This window comes from Bos grunniens, chromosome 6 (genome assembly GCF_055505025.1).
Source record: "Bos grunniens cultivar Pamir isolate PY7600 chromosome 6, Bosgru_T2T1.0, whole genome shotgun sequence".
Classification (NCBI taxonomy): domain Eukaryota; kingdom Metazoa; phylum Chordata; class Mammalia; order Artiodactyla; family Bovidae; genus Bos; species Bos grunniens.
The window spans coordinates 50,550,714-50,559,961 of record NC_141170.1 but is presented as its reverse complement, the minus strand read 5'-3'; positions in this window follow the sequence as shown (position 1 = coordinate 50,559,961).

Genomic DNA, 9,248 nt, shown 5'->3' with positions numbered 1-9,248 from the left:
TGGGGGGCGGTGCTGGTGCCATCAGGAGGGCTCCTTGCTTCACGAGTCGGGGGTCTCCTTGGCTGGGTGGGGAGGGCGCATTTGCAGAGTACATGTGGACGAGGGAGGAGGTGGTGACAACGTGGACAGAAGTTAACAAGTTGCTGACAGGCAGCTAAAATCTTGAAAACCGAATGTCCTTAAAGAGGACAGTCACTTCAGGGATGCTGCTTAGTTTTGGCGGGCCGGTGAAGGCTGATGCTTTTTTTCTGTGGTTTTGGAGGTGGGTTGAAGATAGTGTGATGTATCTCCTGGGGAATCCAATTTAACAGATGTTTACTGCACACCAGGAAGGCACTCAGATATACAAGTAGCTCGAGTACACATTCCTTGTTCCCTGTCGAGTCAATATAATCCAATAATCCTCTTAGTTTAAAAAAAAAAAGAAAGAAAGAGAGGGCAGTGGTGAGCAAGGTGCGTTAACTATTCCTCAAGTAGCTGAAACTTCTTCTAAGCATCTTGGGACCCCCGGCCTGCCTAACTCAACAGGAACACCAGAGAGACCTGCTGGCCAAATTTTTCTTTCTCTAGGAACTAAATCAGTTTTGCTCTTTGATGACCGGAGCTGATGTTTCTCTCTCTGCGTACTTTACATCAGAGGATTGCCAAGAAATTGTAGTTAGAAGATTCAGCTCTCTCACCTGGTAAATCCTTTATAATCTTTCCCGTCTCTCCTCTAGTTTTGGCTAAGATCAGTACCTAGCTGGTCATCAAGTTCTGCAAATCCTTTCCAAATGCTGGAACCAATTGACTTGCATCTCTAGGCTGACTCCTTCCTGGATCTCTAGGACAAGCTTCATCTTAAGCAGAAAGACGGTTTCTGCTTACAGCTCAATGCTTTGGGGAATCAGCAGTAAGCCTCTGATAATAGTCTGGCTGTGGTCCCAATAATCCACTCAGATAACTGGGCTTTTGACTGATCCTTAATTCCTATCTCTAATTCTAGTCCTCTAGTCCTTACTTCCTATGCTTTGCTTCTTTTCCTTCTGCTTGAAAAGTCCTTCTCTTTTTCTCTGTCAAGCACACTCTTATTCATCATTCAAAAATCCATTCAAATGTCATGTTCTCTTTGAGCCTTCCTACATGCCTGGGCAGTCTGTCCCTTAATTCTGCTCCTTGTCTTCTACATGTATTTCAGAGTGCATTGTATTCTATTTTGTTTACCTGTCCTAAGTTCATCAAAAAAATGGGGAGCTCTATCTGGAAGATCCGTATCTTACTCATCCTTCTATCTCCAATGCTTAAGACAGTAATGAAGCTTAATAAGTATCTTCAGTTCGGTTCAGTTCATTTCAGTTCAGTCACTCAGTCGTGTCTGAACTTTGCGACCCCATGAATTGATGCACGCTAGGCCTCCCTGTCTGAAGAAGGCAATGGCAGCCCACTCCAGTACTCTTGCCTGGAAAATCCCATGGATGGAGGAGCCTGGTAGGTTGCAGTCCATGAGGTCGCTAGGAGTCGGACATGACTGAGCAACTTCACTTTCACTTTTCACTTTCATGCATTGGAGAAGGACATGGCAACCCACTCCAGTGTTCTTCCCTGGAGAATCCCAGGGACGGGGGAGCCTGGTGGGCTGCCGTCTATGGGGTCGCACAGAGTCGGACACGACTGAAGTGACTTAGCAGCAGCAGTAGAAGCAGCAGGCCTCCCTGTCCATCACCATCTCCCAGAGTTCACTCAAACTCCTGTCCATTGAGTCCGTAATGCCATCCAGCTATCTCATCCTCTGTCATCCCCTTCTCCTCTTGCCCCCAATCCCTCCCAGCATCAGTCTTTTCCAATGAGTCAACTCTTCGAATGAGGTGGCCAAAGTATTGCAGTTTCAGCTTTAGCATCAGTCCTTCCAATGAACACCCAGGACTGATCTCCTTTAGAATGGACTGGTTGGATCTCTTTGCAGTCCAAGGGACTCTCAAGAGTCTTCTCCAACACCACAGTTCAAAAGCATCAATTCTTTGGCCCTCAGCTTTCTTCACAGTCCAACTCTCACATCCATACATGACCACTGGAAAAACCATAGCCTTGACTAGACGGACCTTTGTTTGAAAAGTAATGTCTCTGCTTTTTAATATGCTATCTAGGTTGGTCATAACTTTCCTTCCAAGGAGCAAGCATCTTTTAATTTCATGGCCGCAGTCACCATCTGTAGTGATTTTGGAGCCCCCCAAAATAAAGTCTGACACTGTTTCCATTGTTTCCCCATCTAATTCCCATGAAGTGATGGGGCCAGATGCCATGATCTTCGTTTTCTGAATGTTGAGCTTTAAGCCAACTTTTTCACTCTCCTCTTTCACTTTCATCAAGAGGCTTTTTAGTTCCTCTTCACTTTCTGCCATAAGGGTGGTATCATCTGCATATCTGAGGTTATTGATATTTCTCCTGGCAATCTTGATTCCAGCTTGTGCTTCTTCCAGCCCAGTGTTTCTCATGATATACTCTGCATATAAGTTAAATAAGCAGGGTAACAATATACAGCCTTGACTGACGTACTCCTTTTCCTATTTGGAACCAGTCTGTTGTTCCATGTCCAGTTCTAATTGTTGCTTTCTGACCTGCATACACGTTTCTCAAGAGGCAGGTCAGATGGTCTGGTATTCCCATCTCTTGAAGAATTTTCCACATTTATTGTGATCCACACAGTCAAAGGCTTTGGCAGAGTCAATAAAGCAGAAATAGATGTCTTTCTGGAACTCTCTTGCTTTTTCCATGATCCAGCGGATGTTGTGAATTTGATCTCTGGTTCCTCTGCCTTTTCTAAAACCAGCTTGAACATCTGGAAGTTCACGGTTCACATATTGCTGACGCTTGGCTTGGAGAATTTTGAGCATTACTTTACTAGCGTGTGAGATGAGTGCCATTGTGCGGTAGTTTGAGCATTCTTTGGCATTGCCTTTCTTTGGGATTGGAATGAAAACTGACCTTTTCCAGTCCTGTGGCCACTGCTGAGTTTTCCAAATTTGCTGGCATATTGAGTGCAGCACTTTCACAGCATCATCTTTCAGGATTTGAAATAGCTCAACTGGAATTCCATCACCTCCACTAGCTTTGTTCGTAGTGATGCTTTCTAAGGCCCACTTGACTTTACATTCCAGGATGTCTGGCTCTAGGTCAGTGATCACACCATCGTGATTATCTGGGTCGTGAAGATCTTTTTTGTATAGTTCTTCTGGGTATTCTTGCTACCTCTTCTTAATATCTTCTGCTTCTGTTAGGTCCATACCATTTCTGTCCTTTATCAAGCCCATCTTTGCATGAAATGTTCCCTTGGTATCTCTAATTTTCTTGAAAAGATCTCTAGTCTTTCCTATTCTGTTGTTTTCCTCTATTTCTTTGCATTGATCGCTGAAGAAGGCTTTCTTACCTCTCCTTGCTATTCTTTGGAACTCTGCATTCAGATGCTTATATCTTTCCTTTTCTCCTTTGCTTTTCACGTCTCTTCTTTTCACAGCTATTTGTAAGGCCTCCCCAGATAAGTATCTTAGAAATCTGTAATACCCCAGTTTCTAAGACTAGCAGCTCTGCCTTGGTTTTGCCAACCTGTCTCATACATAGAGACAAAGTGCCTTGGCAATACCACCAGTAAAAATTTAATACCACCACTAAATTTAAAGGAAATCACATACAATTGGGTCAGCAAAAGCTAAAAGATTTTCTTCAAATAGTAATATAGGCCCCAACCCAAAGGACTAACACGGACAGCTGTAGGATAAGAATAGCATGGCACACACAGAAGAGGACTGGGTTAGAAGCCTGACTAGAGCAGAACAGATTATCTGGCTAACCCTTTATTATGTGGCTAACCCTTTAGCCACATGTGCTGAGGGTTTGCAACTGTCCCCAGTGGAAATTATGATGAGGATCCCACTGAATATCCTTGGAGCTCCTTGCATACAAGCTTCTTACATACAAGCATCAGAAAACACACACAGCTCTTGCTATACTGAGGAGTTTGGTTGCTCTTTTGTTGGCTTCATAAAATCCCTAATTAAAAATCTCTCCAGCTAACTGATACAGGTAAAATTCAAAGTGGACAAAAGTAAGAACTTTCAGAAAGCCTATTCCATCCAGATGTTTGACTCACTACACTTCTCTAGAAAAAAAGGCTCCTGGCTGGGTGGTAGAATTATGATGCTTTAAGAACAACCAATAGCTATTAAATTTGCTCTTCTACCTCTATGGGGTTATGACCTCAGATATAAAGCAGCCTATCATCTCCTTCCTGCCTTCTTTCCTTCTTTGTTTTCCTTTCTTCTTTCTTTTACTTCTTTCTCTTTTTGTTAATAGTTTAACAAACATTTATAGAGGGCTTAGAATGTGCCACTTGCTGTGCTGAGGATATTAAACTAAATAGACCTTTGCCCTTTTCTTTAAGAAACTCACAAGCTTATATAGGATGCAGACAAATAAGTTTAATATAGTAGGATAACAGTATCAACATTTCTAAAGTTAGAGAGACAAAGCATAAAGAAGAGAGTGATGAGCTTTGTGGGGGTGGGGGAGTTAGGAAGATTTTGTCAGTTTGAGCTGAGTTTAAATTTATTAAAAGTGCAACTTTGGAGGAACCCCGTGTTTATTTCTTGGAGATTAGCTCTATTAGTTATTTCAGCAAGCCTGCAAAATAAATTGTATGCCAAAAAGAGGTTCAACTTTTAATGATTGGCTAACGCTCTCAGAATCAAGGCCTGACCTCAACTGAACTGTGAACCAGAAATTGAGACAACAAGCAAGATTTGCTCAATCTCAACCATAAACAATATGTTAAAAAAAAGGGGGGGGGGTGGGAAACAACATTAAAGAATGTTAGAACTGCAAGAGATCTTAGAGCTCATCAAGTCCATGTTTTTCATTATGTAGATGGAAGAAAAGTGAGGCTCAGAATGATTAAAGACTTATGTAAAGTCATGAGAAACCACTAACTGGAAGAGTGTGAGATAAAACAAGAGTATCCATGTTTCAAATTTATTGTTCTTTGAACTTCTCTAAGATAATCTGATAGTGTACCAGAAAGAAAGATTTGATTTTTCTTTTATTTCCAAATAAATGCCTGCTTGATAATATCCTGAAATAAATAGGAACAAAATTAGAGCATCAAAAGATTCTTCAAATAGAACCTTTACTTATCTATTTCCATATATATATATATATATATATATATATATATATATATATATATATGGCTTACTCTGTTCTTGCCTTGAGAATCCCAGGGACAGGGGAGCCTGGTGGGCTGCCATCTATGGGGTCGCACAGAGTCGGACACGACTGAAGTGACTTAGCAGTAGCAGCAGCAGTAGCTCAGGCTTCCCTTGTGGCTCAGCTGGTAAAGAAACTGCCTGCAGTGTGGGAGACTTGGGTTTGATCCCTGGGTTGGGAAGATCTCCTGGAGAAGGGAACAGCCACCCACTCCAATATTCTGGCCTGGAGAATTCCATGGACTGTATAGTTCATGGGGTCGCAGAGTTGGACACAACTGAGCGAGTTTCACTTTCACTTTCACTTTTCCCTGGTGGCTCAGACGGTAAAGAATCTGCCTGCAGTGTGGAAGACTCAGGTTTGATACCTGGGTTGGGAAGTTTCCCTGGAGAAGGAGATGGCTACCCATTCCAGTATTCTTGCCTGGAGAATCCCACGGACAGAGAAGCCTGGCGAGCTACAGTCCATGGGGTCTCAAAGAGTTGGATACGAATGAGGGACTCTAACACTTCCTTTATCATATATATATATATATATATATATATATAAAACACTTCCTTTATCATATATATATATATGTATAAAAAGTGAAAGAAAGTGAAAGTGAAGTCGCTCAGTCGTGTCCAACTCTTTGCAACCCCGTGGACTGTAGCCTACCAGGCTCCTCGATTTAACCTCTGAGCTGCCAGGAAGCCATATATATATATATATATAGACTTTAAAAACAGAATCTCAACCTTGTTGAGTGCATGCTTATAGTTTGAAGCATGTGGATTCTTCTTTAATCAGCAGTGTCTACTGTTTGCATTCCAGGGTCTAACTCTCTCTTAAATTGCCATCCTGCACCCATCAAAAGTGCTAAGGAAGTTCAGTTCAGTTCAGTTCAGTCGCTCAGTCGTGTCCGACTCTTTGCGACCCCATGAATCGAAGCATGCCAGGCCTCCCTGTCCATCACCAACTCCTGGAGTTCACCCAGACTCACGTCCATCGAGTCAGTGATGCCATCCAGCCATCTCATCCTCTGTCGTCCCCTTCTTCTCTTGCCCCCAATCCCTCCCAGCATCAGAGTCTTTTCCAATGAGTCAACTCTTCGAATGAGGTGGCTGAAGTACTGGAGTTTCAGCTTTAGCATCATTCCTTCCAAAGAAATCCCAGGGCTGATCTCCTTCAGAATGGACTGGTTGGATCTCCTTGCAGTCCAAGGGACTCTCAAGAGTCTTCTCCAACACCACAGTTCAAAAGCACTCCAACACCACAGTTCAAAAGCATCAATTCTTCGGCACTCAGCCTTCTTCACAGTCCAACTCTCACATCCATACATGACCACAGGAAAAACCATAGCCTTGACTAGACAAACCTTTGTTGGCAAAGTAATGTCTCTGCTTTTGAATATGCTATCTAGGTTGGTCATAACTTTCCTTCCAAGGAGCAAGCATCTTTTAATTTCATGGCTGCAGTCACCATCTGCAGTGATTTTGGAGCCCAAAAAAATAAAGTCTGACACTGTTTCCACTGTTTCCCCATCTATTTGCCATGAAGTGATGGGACCGGATGCCATGATCTTCATTTTCTGAATGTTGAGCTTTAAGCCAACTTTTTCACTCTCCACTTTCACTTTCATCAAGAGGCTTTTTAGTTCCTCTTCACTTTCTGCCATATGGGTGGTGTCATCTGCATATCTGAGGTTATTGATATTTCTCCTGGCAATCTTGATTCCAGCTTGTGCTTCTTCCAGTCCAGCGTTTCTCATGATGTACTCTGCATATAAGTTAAATAAGCAGGGTGACAATATACAACCTTGACGTACTCCTTTTCCTATTTGGAATCAGTCTGTTGTTACATGATGAGATCATCATTAAGGGCACTTATGAGGGTATCTACTTATTCCTACAGGTATGGAAGTTCTAAGCTTGTATCAAGTAACATCACCAGAGAGCTAAGAAATGGGGTGTCAATTGCTTGGCCCTCTCTTTGATGGTATGTGTTCTAGCGTTACCCCCATTGGCATTGATCAAAGGTGACTGCAAGAAAGTCACATGAATTGTTTCTGTATTTTCTTTACAAAGGAGAGGTTATTAAGGACACATTCATCTGTTATTCTATACTCTTTGGAAAGGAATAAACATATTTAAGAACTGGTACCAAAAAATGTGCTTTCATTCAAAAAATTGGTATGTGTACTTTAAAAATCAAATGGTAATCATACCACCCAGTTTCCTTTTTTCTTGACTGCCACAAAGCCCCAAAATAAATGTAAAATAAGGCTCAATATTAGTACACAGACTTAAACTGGGGGCACATTTGTTTTTTTCATTAATTTTTTTCTAAATCTAACAAAGATGTTTTCTACAACCTTTTACTGTAAGTTATCTGAGATCCTCTTTTGGAAGTTTTAGGGGGATAAATAATGAATAAGTATGTAAAACGTTTCCTTTGTTTTGAGTACTTGAGAGTTATGCTTGTTATTAGTAAGCATCAAGTTCTTGCTAAGGACAACCATGCTCCAGAGCTCTATGGAAACTAAGAGGTGTATGAAATGACTGGGAAACCTGAAGGGTCTTGAATCTACTTGTGGTGGTCAAGTATTGTAGAGATAAGGTCAGGTAGCATATTCTAAGTGATTTCAGGCTCATTCTATCCTAAGACTCCATACGTCTATTAAATGAGTAATATGAACATTTGGTCAAAGCATATTCTATTTTGAGTTGGCTTAAATATTGATATTTTGAGTAACATTTTTTTGAAGGTGGTCAAGTTTTTGGATAGCTGTTTCTGAGTAAGTTTTCATAAAAGCAGTTTGTGTTCATGGTGGAAATTTGAAAAATTGGGAAAGTATAAAGGAACCAATTAAAATCATCCATAATCATGCCTTGGGTTCATGTTGTATAATGTAACACAATATATATAATTTACTACTACTACTACTACTACTAAGTCACTTCAGTCGTGTCCGACTCTATGCGACCCCATGGACTGCAGCCTACCAGGCTTCTCCGTCCATGGGATTCTCCAGGCAAGAACACTGGGGTGGGTTGCCATTTCCTTCTCCAATGCATGAAAGTGGAAAGTGAAAGGGAAGTCGCTCAGTCGTGTCCGACTCTTAGCGACCCCATGGACTGCAGCCTACCAGGTTCCTCCATCCATGGGATTTTCTGGGCAACAGTACTGGAGTGGGGGTGTCATTGCCTTCTCCAATATATAATTTAGAGACCTGCTTTTTTTCAGTTAACATTATATAGTAGTAATTCCTAGATACTAGCTGTTCAAAAATGAGATTTCTATAGTGAAACATTCCATTGAATAATTTACTCAATCAGCAGCCCTATTGTTGCTTTATATGTTTCCAACCTACCCTTTGCTGTTTAATATTAGTACTGTGACCTATTGTACATGTGTAGTAATAGTAATCATAGCATTTAGGAAGCAAATTTATAACATTTGCTATAACATGTCAAGCACTGTGTTGCACTTCACATGAATGATCTTATTTAATAACACTGTGAAGTAGGAACTATAGTAAGATGATATAAGCGCTTCCTAGATGGCTCAGAATCCATCTCAGGAGACGCTGTTTGATCCCTAGGTTGAGAAGATCCCCTGGAGGAGGAAATGGTAACCTATTCAGTATTCTTGCCAGGACAATCCCATGGACAGAAGAGCCTGGCAGGCTACAGTCATAAAAGAGTCCCAAATGACTGAAGCAACTGAGCACACAGGCATGCAAGATGATATAAACAAGGACTAGAGGTTAATTAAAGTGTAACAGTAAGGAGGAGGATTTAACCCTGAGTCTGACCTAAGCAAATATTACAACTTGGTTTTTATTAATAAGTAAATCAGACTGTTCAAAGATTCCAATTACCTATAAAAATGTGCATTAAGTTAAGAAATCTATAAGATTCTTCTTCATTGCCTTCCTCATTCTTTATATTTTTTAAAGAAAGTCAGTAATGAACATTTATTTTTTGTAGTTTAGCAATTGTTATTGCACTATGATAAAATGTGTGTTCTTT